Source organism: Danio rerio, chromosome 25 (genome assembly GCF_052040795.2).
Source record: "Danio rerio strain M-AB ecotype USA chromosome 25, GRCz13ab, whole genome shotgun sequence".
In the NCBI taxonomy this organism is placed as follows: domain Eukaryota; kingdom Metazoa; phylum Chordata; class Actinopteri; order Cypriniformes; family Danionidae; genus Danio; species Danio rerio.
The window spans coordinates 11,210,001-11,224,112 of NC_141045.1; the positions used below are offsets into that span (position 1 = coordinate 11,210,001).

At 39.0% G+C, this 14,112-nt stretch overlaps 1 protein-coding gene and 1 long non-coding RNA gene across 2 annotated transcripts in view; both read right to left on the minus strand.

Moving 5' to 3' along the window:
- Window positions 1–5,456, minus strand: part of lrrc4ca (leucine rich repeat containing 4C, genome duplicate a) — a 431,094-nt gene extending 425,638 nt beyond the window's left edge. Inside the window, exon 1 of the mRNA XM_087310801.1 lies at window positions 5,386–5,456. The gene's annotated coding sequence lies outside the window, so the exon portion shown is untranslated. The remainder of the gene's footprint in view (window positions 1–5,385) is intronic.
- A 4,805-nt stretch (window positions 5,457–10,261) lies between these two features.
- On the minus strand, window positions 10,262–13,909 carry LOC141380902 (uncharacterized). Its single transcript, XR_015526212.1, has 4 exons — window positions 11,260–13,909; window positions 11,080–11,113; window positions 10,501–10,939; window positions 10,262–10,401 (listed from the first exon to the last, which is right to left on the minus strand). It is a non-coding gene; the product is annotated as an uncharacterized LOC141380902 (long non-coding RNA).
- Between the last annotated feature and the right edge of the window lie 203 nt (window positions 13,910–14,112).

Here is a 14,112-nt window from a genome sequence, read left to right on the forward strand (position 1 = left end):
GCACTTGGAATAAAAAAAAAAATGGCCCAAATTTCTCATTTCTGAAATATTTGTAGACGGTTCCAAGTAGGTTGAAATTTCCATAAAAATAAAAAAAAAAGGTGACTAAAAAAAAGACGTGACAATTCTCTCTGTTCAAACACTTTAAAATGCAGAGGAATCATTCCAAGGCAAGGCCTCTTTTTAACCTAAATTTTGCTATACTATATATATATATATATATATATATATATATATATATATATATATATATATATATATATATATATATATATAGTTGAGGTGAAAAAATAAACATAATCTTGTAACGCCATTTGTGTGTAAATGTACATTTTTGACCAACGTTTTCCACTTTTGAAAACATTTCTAAAGGGAGATCAGTATTTTTCCTGTAAATTGATTTACGCAATTTTCGTTTAATGGAAAGAGATTGAATTCTTCTTCACTTTGTTTCTCAAGAGGTACCTCAATCTTATCGAATTTTAAAAGGCACAATCCTGTTTGTTCCAATTCTGACAGTTGAGGTATATGTGAAAATAAATTTATGAAAATTAACATGTCATCTTGTAATGCTGTTTGGGTGTCCTTGTGTGTGTAAAATGTACATTTTTGACCAACGTTTTCCACTTATAAAAGCATTTCTAGAGAGAGATCAGTATTTTCAACCTGAACTTATGAGGCAATGTAATTCTTTTGTATGTATTGTCAGAAAAGTGGCTAATTTATACAAATTCAGATGGTTTCACTTGTCTGTAAACCTACAATTTTTCAAGGGAGATGTAAGCCCAGACCTACCCCTCATTGAATTAGCCACTAAATCAAAAAGTTACAAATTGCCGTGAGATTGCATTGGTGTTTTAGTAAGCAAATATTCGCCAAAGCTTTTTCTTGTACATCCATGGTCCTCAACCACCGGGCTGCGGACCGGTAGCGGTCTGTGAATAAATTGGTACCGGGCAGCACAAGAAATTATTTATTATTAATTATTTCCGTTTTATTTATTATCGGAGTCTGAACTATTTTTTTTTATTTTGAAAAGGGTTTTATTTTGGAAATTGACTGTATTCTCTCAGTTACATCTCAGTCACTTGAGCGCCAAAATTTAACAAGAATGCTCCTTCGGCTTGTATGGAATATAAACATTTTGGTAGACTAATCATCTCAGACAAACAAAGAACAACCAAACACTGCAGTTTTAAATTGTGTGGTAGATGCTATTGAGACAAATTCTATGTGTTGCCCATTTTTAGTCATTCGCACTGCACATTGCTAATTCACCTCAATTTGTGCATTTGCATTGCCTTTGTATGTAATTTATTCACACAAATACATAATTCTGCATTTGGTGTAAACCCAGCATTTTGAAAGCATGCGGAAAAAAATGGAATGATACGGTTCTCTAGTGTGCTACCTCTGACAGTGGAAACAGAAATAAACCTGTACATTTCTGAACGAAATGAGCCAATAACGTATTTATTAGAGTAGTTTTTTTATTAACCCTTCAGAATCATTAGCCCCCCTTTACATTTATTTTCGCAATTTCTCTTTAAAATGGAAAGATTTTTTTTTCCCCAACACATTTCTAAATATATGAACATTGAAATTGTTGACACATAAATACACTGTAATTCATGTTGTCCCAACTCAAATTAGGTTAACGTAACATTTTTAACGAATTTATGTGGATTGAACATAAAAAAATTAAGTAGCCCCAATGAAATCTCAAAAAATGTGTTGTTCCAGCTCATTTGAAATAAGTAGTTTAAACAAGCAAAAAAAAAAAATAATATAAAAATAAAAATATTATATATATATATATATATATATATATATATATATATATATATATATATATATATATATATATATATTGAGTGTATTTAAGGGTCGGTATTTAGCTTATATGTTGACATTTCATTCTAAACCCATAAAAAAAATAATAAAAAAAGTCTATAAAAAAGTTTAACAAAGAGTGTTTTTTTTTTCCGAAGGAAACTTAGAACGTTTCAGGTTTGTACCTCTATGATGACACTGTTTTATAAGCAATTTATTGAATCTTTCTGCATTGTAGCTGGGTGCAGTAATCTGTGTTTGTCAAATAAGAACAGGTTTAGTAGCATGGTGAAGGTGGCAGGCAAGGTCATTGGTTTTAACCAAACTTTGATTTTCACTGTTATGAAAGTACGTCATATTTTACTAGATATTTTTTCAACATACTAGTATTCAGCTAAAAGTAACATTTAAAGAATTATCTAGGTTAATTAGGCAAGTAAAGGGCATTAGGAAAATCATTGGATAATGATGGTTTGTTCTGTAGGCAATTAAAAAAATACTGCTTAAAAGGGCTAATAAATTTTAACCTTAAAATGTGTTTTAAAAAATTAAAAACAGCTTTTATTCTTGCCGAAAAAAAACAAGACTTTCTCTAGAAGAAAAACATATTATAGAAAATACTGTGAAAAATTCCTTGCTCTGATAAACATAATTTGGGGAATATTTGAAAAAATAAATAAAATAAAAGGAGGGCTAACATTCCTGACTTCAACTATATAAAGTGAAACATTTTTGAGAGTGACATGTCTTGACAGGCTTTTGCCCTCTTTTCACTAAATAAAAAAGGAAAAATCAGTTTTGATCAGACGAATGACCCTTTAATATTGCGCTGAACAAGTGTGCTTATGAAGCAGAAGGAAATGTTAAGTTGAGGAGGGATTGGCTGCTTTTTTTGCAGTGAGGTGCTCTTTCCTGTGAAAAGCTTACAGGACATTACATCGCTATTGAGCCCAAGTGTGAGAAATCCTTGCTGAGGTGGCTTTTCTGAAGCGTTAGAAGCAGCGCTAGTGCCACTTTTTTGTATCCAAAGGCGACAAACCTCCCAGTGTGAAATCATTTCACAGGACTGTACATAAGTACTGCCACTGAAGTGAACATTAAGCTTGCTTTTTTTTTTTTTTTACATCTGGAAGAATAAAAAATGTGTCTTGAAACTTGTGACCTGCCTCTTAGGACCTGGGTCGCTACGTAATCCCCCAAATAACCTTAGCAAACACACAGTGTCACATAAAAACACCCAAAATAAATAAGAAATGTATTAATAATACACTGAAAACACTCTGAACACATTAAAGGCTGTATAGCAACACAGTAAAACACAACAAACACCTTAGTGCAGGGGTGTCCAAACTTGGTCCTGAACGACCGGTGTCCTGCAAAGTTTAGTTCCAACACCAATCCGACACAAATGAGCTAGCTAATCAAGCTCTTAATAAGCTTTCTATTGACCTTATTCTCCGCCGACGAGCGGGCGCTGCCATTTGAATCTTTTTGGCTTGGTCTCATTCACTTCCATTAATTTTTTGACGTTAAAACTGCTCATTACGCTGCTTGATGTTGCAATTTGATATTTTCTTATTATATTATTCTACTTAGTCTGTATAGTCATGCAAACATTTGTTTGTAGAGCAAGTAGTTTGACCGTTTTCTGCCGTTTATTATTCTTAGTCATTTCTCCCATAGGCGACTGAATCGGAAGTTCTAAGACAATTGCGAAAACAGGTGCACTTCCGCATTTTAGAATAAGGTCAATAAACAACCTTGGAGGTGTGTTGAGGCAAGTTGGAGTTCCAGGGGTTTTCCGGGATACAAACCAATAAGGGAGATGAGACTGAAATTCGGGAGACTCCCGGGAGTGTTGGCAGGATATCTTAACAGCGTATCTTAGCAAGTGCTTAGCAACACAATAAAACACACTTAGAACAGCGTAGACTGTATAGCAATCCATTAATTTACTTCAAACACCAGCAACTGTGTAGCAACACGTTAAAACAATCTGAACATCTTAAGTACTTAGCAACACCAAAAAAAACAATCAGAATAGCTTAGTGACTGTATAGCAATATATTAAAACACTTCAAACACCTTAGCAACTGCATAGCAACATATTAAAACAATCTGAAAACATAAAGTGCTTAACAACACAAAACACTCACAACAGCTTAGAGACTGCATAGCAATGCATTAATACACTCTAAACACCTAAAGGCTGATTTATACTTCTGCGTCAAACACCGGCGTATGCTACGGCGCTGACGCATAGCCCTTCGCAGTGGCCGTCGCCGTCACTGACGTGCATCTCTCAAAAAATGTAACTACACGTCGAAACAACGCGTAGCGCAAGCTCTGTGATTGGTCGGCTTGGTAGCGCTGATGAGTCGGGGCGGGACCGAGAGCCGTGCGAATGGCGCGAACCCAATGTAGCGATTGTTTATAAGTGTGGAGTCCCGTGAAAGAGCTCCGGATGGAAAGTTTTGTTTTGTGTTAACCTCATAGTTAAAGTTGCTGCACGTCCGCCGGTTGCTGCCTCAAAATGAGCGAGTTTGAGCCACTTGTACATCCCGGAAGCGTTCAGGAAAAGCAAAATTGCAGCGAAGAAACTCGACACAGAGAAACATTTACACCTCACTGCCAACTAGCGTTTCGGAAGTGTTAATGCAGACCAACAGAGACAGCGCGCAGAAGTATAAATGCACAGCCACGCGCGTTGCATGCACCGTGGGTTACGCCCGTCACTTGACGCAGAAGTATAAATCAGGCTTTAGCAACTGCATAGCAACACGTTAAAACAAACTGAACTTCTTATCAAGTGCTTAGCAACACAAAACACACTCAGAAAAGTGTAGAGACTGCACAGTAATGCATTAACAAACCTATACACCTTAACAACTGCATAGAAACATATCTTATCAGGTGCGTAGCAACACACACAAAAAAAACACACAGAAGCGTAGAGACTGCATAGCAACACAGTAAAACACTCTAAACATCTAAAAAAAAAAACTGTTTAGAAACACTAAACTGTTTGGAAACTGCATGGCAACACACTAGAAACACATAACAGCTTAACTACATGGAAACACAATAAAACACTCAGAACAGGGTAGAGACTGCATAGCAATCACTCTAAACACCTTAGCAACTGCATAGCAACACATTAAAACTCTGAACAACTTATAAAGTGCTTAGCAACACACAAAAAAAAACACTCAGAACTGATTAGTGACTGCATAGCAATGCATTAATACACTCTAAACACCTTAGAAACTGCATAGCAATGCATTGACACAATCTGAATATCTTATCAACTTCAAAGCAACACAATACAACCACTCAGAACAGCATAGAGGGTGCATAGCAAATGTAATAAATCATTCCAAACACCTTAACAACTGCAAAGCAACACACTTAAAATACTGGAACAGCTTAGCAACTGCATAGCAACACAGTAAAACACTCTAAAGATCAAAGAAACTGCATTGAAACATTAAACTGCTTAGCAACTGCTTGGCAATACAAGATTATCAAATACGTAGATTTACAATCACTTACAAGGAAGACAACTGGAAGGACATGGGGTGAGAACAAGCAACAAACGAGATATCTTGTAGAGAATAACAGACTAAGAATGAACTAAATCAAGGGGTATATATACACAGGAACATAATGACACTGATTGCACACAGGGGATGAACACAGGTGAAGGTGATGAACATAATTACATGGTGGGAACTAGAACAAAGGAGCACATGGGGATGGTCACATGACAAAAACAAACACTCAAGGAAGACAGGGGGGTATTCCAGAAAGCTGGGTTAACTAACCATCTGCTAAACCCTGAACTCTCCGTTGATTAACCCAAAATTTGCTTACCGTGAGTTTGTCAGTTCCAAAACAGCTGATAAGGGTAAGTTAAATCAACCTCCTGAAAATAACTGCAGGTTAATGTACGTTAAGGCACATACCTTTGTAATATAATGTAATGTGTATTTATATAGCGCATTTATTGAGTATGGCCATACACCCAAAGAGCCTCACAATCATGAGGGGGGGTCTCTCCACACCACCACCAGTGTGCAGCAACCACTTGGATGATGCGACGGCTGCCACAGGACAACGGCGCCAGTGCGCTCACCACACACCAGCTATTGGTAGAGTGGAGAGACAGTGATAGAGCCAATTCAGTGGAAGGGGATGATTGGGAGGCCATGATCATAAGGGCCGATAGAGGGACTTTGGCCAGGACACCGGGGTTACACCCCTGCTCTTTTACGAGAAGTGCCATGGGATTTTTAATGACCACAGAGAGTCAGGACCTCGTTTTAATGTCTCATCCGAAAGACGGTGCCCCCTGACAGTGTAGTGTCCCCTTCACTTTTACTGGGGCATTAGGACTCACACAGACCACAGGTTGAGCGCCCCCTGCTGGCCTCACTAACACAACTTCCAACAGCAACTTAGTGTTCCCTAGTGGTCTTCCATCCAGGTACTGACCAGGCTCAGCCCTACTTGGCTTCAGTGAGTAACCGGTCTTGGGCTGCAGGGTGACATGGCTGTAGCATGACATACTTGAAGGCATTTTCAGTAAATCGCAGAATTCACGAGTCACCATAAAAAGTCCGGCAAGAAGAAAAGGACTATGCACTTTGGAGAGGAGTTGGAGGTTTTAATGCTGAGCTTGAAGAACTCTGTCCAAAGTCTAAATTAAGCACAGAAACATTATCTTAAAAGGTAATATTTGATAACTGGAGCTGTATTAAACACTCTAGAACGTTCTTTCTGTCATGTAGCTTTCTGACAGGAGGCTGAGGCCTGTCTAACGGCTGTGGGCCACCTAATAACTCTGAGGAGCTGCTCTGTCCCTCATAAAGGCTGATAAGTGGTTGAATTATTTGACCTTAAACCACATAGAGAGAGAGAGAGAAAAAGAGAGGAAGAGAAAAAAAAAATTCTCCACGAGATTCGAACTCGCTCCGCTGTGCACATCGTTGTTTTTTAATGGCACACTGACCGCTACGCTATTGCCTCGCTCTGAAACGTTTGAGTAATGATATGCAGAGGTTTATGGCCAAGGAACTGTACAAAAGTGTGTAAAACAGTCCAGTGCCAGGCGTACTATACAGATGGTTCTACATGCTATCGCCATGTTGTACAGTAAAATGCCCTGATGCAGAAACAAAGAGCTGCACTGAATGTTTCAACCCGGGCTCATTGTGGAAACGTAGCCCCGCGGACGCTTCTGCGGACCGCGATTTACGTCCAGGGAGGTACGTATTCGAGCGTTTTTTTGTTTTCGCGGATCCGCGAGAGGCCGCTGTGCACGCTTTTTCGCGTCTCGGGCGGGCACCTCTCGGGAGCGCGCGGCGTTCGCGCCCGCGCCGTTCTCGCGCGAATAGCCGCCGGATCGGAGAAAAAAAAAAAAAAAGCAAAAGCCCCTGTCTTCGATCTCGACCGCGTTTTCGGATCCTGCCGCGTTCTCGCCCTCATTTTCCGGATTCCGTTTTTCATCTTACCTGATTTCCGGAACCCGCCGTTCCCCGGACTCGATCCTGGTCGTCGTCCACCGCGGCCGGCTCCGGCTCGTCCTCCTCCTCCGGGGCCTCCGCTACGCCGACGCAACGCTGTGAGCTAGGTGGTTGAACTGATTGCGTCGGGAAAGCCCTCCACTCGGAGGCGAGCCGTCGGCCGGCGAGCGCGAAGAGGAGGGGCGGAGCGGCGCCACACCGCCCGGCGGCGTTCGCTCGAAAAAAAAAAAAAACTTTGCGTACCTCCGGCCACGTAAATCGCGGTCTTCAGAAACGTCCGTGGGGCTACGTTTCCAGAATGAGCTTGGGTTGGAATGTTTTCTATAGTAAGCGCAGACCCGCGCTTTGTCACGTTTGATTTCAAAAGGTTTGATAAATACATTAACGATTCTTTTGAAAAAAAAAAAAAACGACAACGTTCATTCAAATATTCACTTGGATAAAAAAAAAAAAAAAAATTACTTATATCCCTGCTGAAAATCCAGCTTAAACCAGCCTAGGCTGGTTGGCTGGTTTTAGCTGGTCGACCAGGCTGGTTTTAGAGGGGTTTTGGCCACTTCCAGGCTGGTTTCAAGCCATTTCCAGCTTGGTCTTAGATGATCAGGCTGGGAGATGACCAGCTTTATCCAGCTTAAACCAGGCTGGTCAAGCTGGTTTTAGCTGGATTTGGCCAAGCTGGGAGTCCTGCCAAAACCAGCTTTATCCAGCTTAAACCAGGCTGGTCAAGCTGGTTTTAGCTGGATTTGGCTGGTCATTTTCCAGCCTGACCAGCTAAGACCAGGCTGGTAATGGCTAGAAAACAGCTTGGAAATGGCAAAAAGCCCTCTAAAACCAGGCTGGTCAACCAGCTAAAACCAGCCAACCAGCCTAGGCTAGATTAAGCTGGATATTTCAGCAGGGATATATACTTTTAACCCTCTCACAATCAAAAACTAGTGTATCTGTGCTTCTATGTCCATCAAAATTCTCATCAACAGCATGCAATGCTCAATAAACTGAAACAGACAAACTCTGAAACATAACCTGCTCCAGAGCAGGTTATCTTCAGAGAGTAAGTTGCTATGGCTATTTTAACATACCCCAAAAGTTACCTCCATTTTTGGAACCAAAGCTGAGGTTATCCACTTACTTACTTTCTCTTAAACTTACCCGGGTAGGTCACATAACCTGCTTTCCGGAATACCCCCCAGGTTGTGACAATAGCAACACTAAAACAATCTGAACATCTTATAAGGTGCTTAGCAACACAACAAAACACACTCAGAACAGCTTTAAGACTGCATAGCAATGCACTGATACTTCCAAACACCTTAGCAACAGAAAAGCAACCCATTAACACAGTCTGAACATCAACTTCGCAACAACACAACAAAAGCACTCAGAACAGTTTAGAGACTTCATAGCAAAGAACTAAACCACTGCAAACACATTAGCAACTGCAAAGCAACACACTTAAACTACTGAAACAGCTTAGCAACTACATAGCAACAGGATAAACCACGCAGAACATCTGCATAGAAACACTGAAAACCCTGAGCAACTCCATGACCACACACTATCTCAGGCACTACATAGCCTAGCAACAAAGAAAAAAGGCCAACCTATTCTACCACCATTAACAAACGATTTCCACAACATTCTGAACACCCGAGCAACTGTATCACAACATATTATAAGCCACTAAGAGCACCTTGGCAACTGCATAGAATTTGTGGGTGGGGTTTCTTTGACCAATGTAAACCTCTAAAGAAGTCCTTAGCAACCAAATTGAACTTGTATCAGTAATCTAACAGTTATCCAGAACACCCTAGCAACCGCATGTTAACAATATAAATGGCAGCTTTCGAACAAGCACCTATTTTTCTTTAGCAAATACAAAAAGCCAGTTGTTTGTATGCCATGATGTTGTTTTAATCTTTTGGAAAAATAGATAAATACATACTCTAATGTTTATGGGCATAAGTGTGTGGAGCGTGTGTGCGTCTGTATGTGTACTTCATCCAGGGAGCTTATCAACATTCCAGTGTGACCGAGGTTTAACAGGGTATGAACGTCTGTGTAATTGGCATGCCTCGCTGATGTGTAATTTCGCTTGTCAAGGAGACTGACATTTATTAAATTTAGCAAACACTCCAACCGTTCCTCTTTTCTTGGGGAATTCAAGAGTGGCAGGCCGAAGACGAGCGAATAAGCAAAGCTCCAACATAACACTTATTGACCAGATACAACAAACTAGGACTTTAATTTAAAACAAATATTCAGAAGTCAGTGGTTCACGAATAGAAAATCTACCTACGATAGAAAACAAAGCGTTTGAGCCGTTTTAATAAACAACAAACCTAATTTAATTGTCATCTAAAGGTGAAATACTACAGAATACTGCAACCTTTTGATATGACTTTTTGGCTTTTTTGTAAAGTATTTTACGTGACATGAGATCAAACAGTGTCTGTAGATTTCAATTACAATACATAATATATCAGGCCTGTAAACAGGGGGGTTCGGGTTGTTCGAAAGACCACCCCTCAATGACAAAGGTCCAGAATTTGTACAATACATGAGCTCATTTGTCCTATTTTGACCTCTATACTATCATAAATTGTGAAAATAACCTATTGAAAAAGACCAACCCGAATCCTCTGCTGACCATCACACCGGTGTGACAGCTAATCAATTTTGGCCAATGCAAACATAGATGTAAGTGAAGTCATCTTTCGCTAGAAATCTATGCAAATTAGTGCATATTTTGTTAAATAATTCATAATTAGCATATTTAAAGAACAATTTGTGATACAATATTCTCAAATCAATCAACTAATTAATTATTAGATATTTAATGTCTTATAGTTTAAGTGTTTGATGAGAAAATGTACTAGCTAAAAAAAAAATGATATATTACTTACCCATGCCAAAAACTACATGAGTTCCAGAAGAAATGGAGGAAAGTATAAATTATGCATCTTGTGAATGGTATTGAGCATGAAGAGAGTCAGATTATCTCTCTAGCACTGACGCCAGTTATTTCAGAATTCTGCAAAAGAAGCTGAGAGGAAATGTGGGGATAATCTCAGAACTGCTTATAGAGAGAAGAAATGAAGAGAGAAACATAGTATAAACTCTTCAGTTTTTATTAAAGTTTTACCTTAATGTTCAAGTGGCTCAAACTCGCTCATTTTTGAGGCGGAACCGGTGGACATGCCACAACTTTAATTATAAGATAAAAACAAAACAACAGCTTCCATCTAGAGTTGCTTCACGGGACTGGACACTTGGGCTCCAATGGGTACGCAAGGCTCTCGGTCCTGCCCAAACTCATCTACGCTATCAAACCAGACCAATCTCAAAGCTTGTGTCATTGCGATGTGTAGCCACATTTTTTGAGAGGTGTGCATCAGTGTCGGTGACATGGAGGGCTATGCAAACGCACAAAGGCTGTGCCAGAGCATACGAGTGCGCTTGATGCAAAAGTATAAATCAGTCTTTATGACTACAGAAGCTATGCCATGCTGGCACCAAGCGCTGAAAATGTCCAACTGTACCATTATTGATCACTGTGGGTACAGCCATCATTGTCGTCCATCCTGTTTAAAAGAAAGAAATATGTGTTAATGGTTATTTGTGTTTATGTTATATGTATTTATTATCTGTTTAATCAGATGTTGATGTTTGATGCTGAAATGCCTTTAAGGCGATTTAAAGATGAGTTTGTAAAATTACTTACCTTATGATAGTATGCTCCGATCCATGGGCGGAATCTGGCGAATAAAAGGAGACTCATGATCAGCGCCAGTTTAGCTGGCTAGCATGCTATCGCAGAGCTGTGAGTAATTATTTATGAGTGGATATAAGTATACTGTGTTTGTTAATTTGATACTTTGTTTTGTGATGTTTTTGTACATACCTTTTTGTATGGTGGCCAAGGGAGCTTAGCACGCTGCAATTTAAAAAAGCACATGCAATTTAAAAAAACACCAGCAAATAGAGAGACGATCCTTATCACTTTGACAGCACACGTGTTGCAAATTGGTCACAACACAAACAACTGAAGAAACACACAGCAAATTGGTCACAACACTTGCAAATATGCACGTAACACCACGGAAATGTTTCTAGGAGACCCAAAACCGGATCCTGCTTTTTTTTTCTTCACTACATCGAAAGCACAATCTCATTTGAATCTAAAGCGACAATCACCAAAATGGCACAATTAGCATCTAATGGCTCGTTTCCACAGACTGGTACAGTACGGTACGGTTTGGGTCGGTACGGGTCATCTTTATCAGGCTTGCATTTCCAAAACAAAGGGTACCCTTTTGGTGGGCGTAGTGTACGACAAAGTCGACGTCATGCTCACTCGAATAAATGTCTACAGTAAAGCTGTATGGGTCGTTTACATATCATATGAGAAGCACTTCTCACAAAACAGATGCTTTACACATAATTACTTGTTTATAAATGTTTATTACTAACTTCTATGAACAAGATTTGATTATAACTGCAGATCAATGACAGAGCAAAATAGGTTACTGCAACGTCTGTAATTATATAAAATAAATATATACATGCATTATATATGAACACATACAGCCCCTTACGGTCTTCGATATATGACTAATTACAGAAAAACTACACACATCATACATTTAGTACTTATTTGAGTTCAAAAACACGCAGTATAGCCCACAGTCAGCGCAAACCTCTCATCTGAGTCTGTAATCTTCACCAGCAAATGTAAGCTCTGTTAGAGAGTAATTTTTTTTGTCATTCCCAGTTCATAATAGTCCAAAAGGCAAAGGTAAACATGGCAGTTTGTTCATGACTCACGTTGCTAAAACAATTTTGCTCCGGGCTTCACCTTTTTTCCCGCGCTTCACTCTTGCGCTTGTCCAGATGATGGAGACACTTCAATAATCATGCACACGTTGTTATCATAAGCTCAAGAAATTCGTTATATCAAATATAATGTTAGATGCGAAACGGGCTTAAAAGCGAACCAAACCGAATCGTACTGTACCGTACCACTCATTGGAAATGGGCCAAAAGCCTAAAAGGGTCAGTTTCAAAGAGTTATAAAACAACAATCTGTGGGGTATTTTGAGCTGAAACTTCACAAACAGACTCTAGGGACGTCAGAAATTTATTTTACATATTGTAAAAAAGAAGCAAAATTGGTCCCCTTAAAAACAAAGACAGCTCAAATCATTTAAAAACCTCAGCATTTTCATATTTCCCTGAACTCTGTCTCTTCAACACTCTCTCATGTAAATGAACACACTTGCAAAATCCACAGAAGCTGCACAATGAACACAAAGCAAGGTAACAGTATGAGCGTCACCGAAGACCCAAGCACAAACACACACACACAGGTGATTCACCTCGACTCTTCTGAATTATACATGAATCACCTGAGGAATCCATTCACTTGGGTCTCATTGCAGCATGAATAAGCATGACTCTGATACAACAGACAAAAACGCGCGTTCATTCATTATGCAGACTCCTGGGGAAGCTGCGTGTCTCCAGTTCCCGTTTTGTCAAAGTTGCTGATGAACTTTAATGGATCCGGAGCGGAACCACAGGGGTTTTGCACTCTCACTTTGTTTTCTTTTGTTTTGTTTGCTCTACCTGTTTAATTAAATATGCAGTGGATGGAAGCTTCAGAAGAGGGAAAATAATGGACATATTCCTTTTTTTGTAAAGCATTTTGTATTTATATGTTGTGAGATTCCTTCTCTCGGCCCGACAACGAAATTGGATGAATGGTTAAAGGTGTGTAAGCATTTTCTAGCTATCTGAAAAGAATTGCGCTATTTATTAGAATTTAATTATACATGTTTTCAACTCCGAATTCAATCTAACTACAATTTTAAGTGACCGACTGTATTTATCAAAAGAAACGGATCACATTTGGCATTCATGAATCAATTTAGATGTTTTGATTTATATCTGAACCTGTACTCTCTATATTCACTTGGGACCCAATTAGTATCCAAAAAAGCACTATATAAATATAAGGAATTATTATTATTATTAAGAGTTTTCACAACTTAGGGGTTTACATGTTTCTCTTGGACAGGATCTCAATGTTGATCAGAAGATGCAGGGTTAACTAATTCCAAATTAGTCTGTTTGCCTCTTGCTCACCCATACTAAAAGTGTAGTTAATTTAGTCATTTCCATACTACTTGCTAAATCAGCAATAACCAGATGTCGAAAAGTCTTTGAGCTGAAGTGCGACCGCTCCAGTCATATGCGATCCATTTGGATGTACATTGATCAAGGTAGCACCAGCCTCCACATAATTATAAATTCATAATGCATCAAAACTTAACACTCTATTTTCCAAATAAAGTGTATCATGCCAATTACAAACCAAACATTAAAAGCCAATTTAGAAGTAAATGCACAACATCAGTTCATCAAAGATAAATCTAATGCTTTGTTCACACCAGACGTGAAACGTGAGAATAAATTGTGCTAGTCGTACGTAAATAGATGCGTAAACATTTTGAGTTAACTTGCTATATTCGCACATCAAATTTGTTTTCATTAGTGTTAAATTCACTTCACAATATATGCAGAGTCGCATCATGGGCAGGGCTTCTGTCTGCCTGATGACTGCAGTTTCATTGCTAAATGGCTAACATAGATTTTATTAAGAGAATAGCTGCGTTAATGTGCTTTAGGAAGGCTGAAAAACATAGCATATTTGTTTGGCGTCATGTCTTAGTGCACTAGATTCTTTCAGAGATAC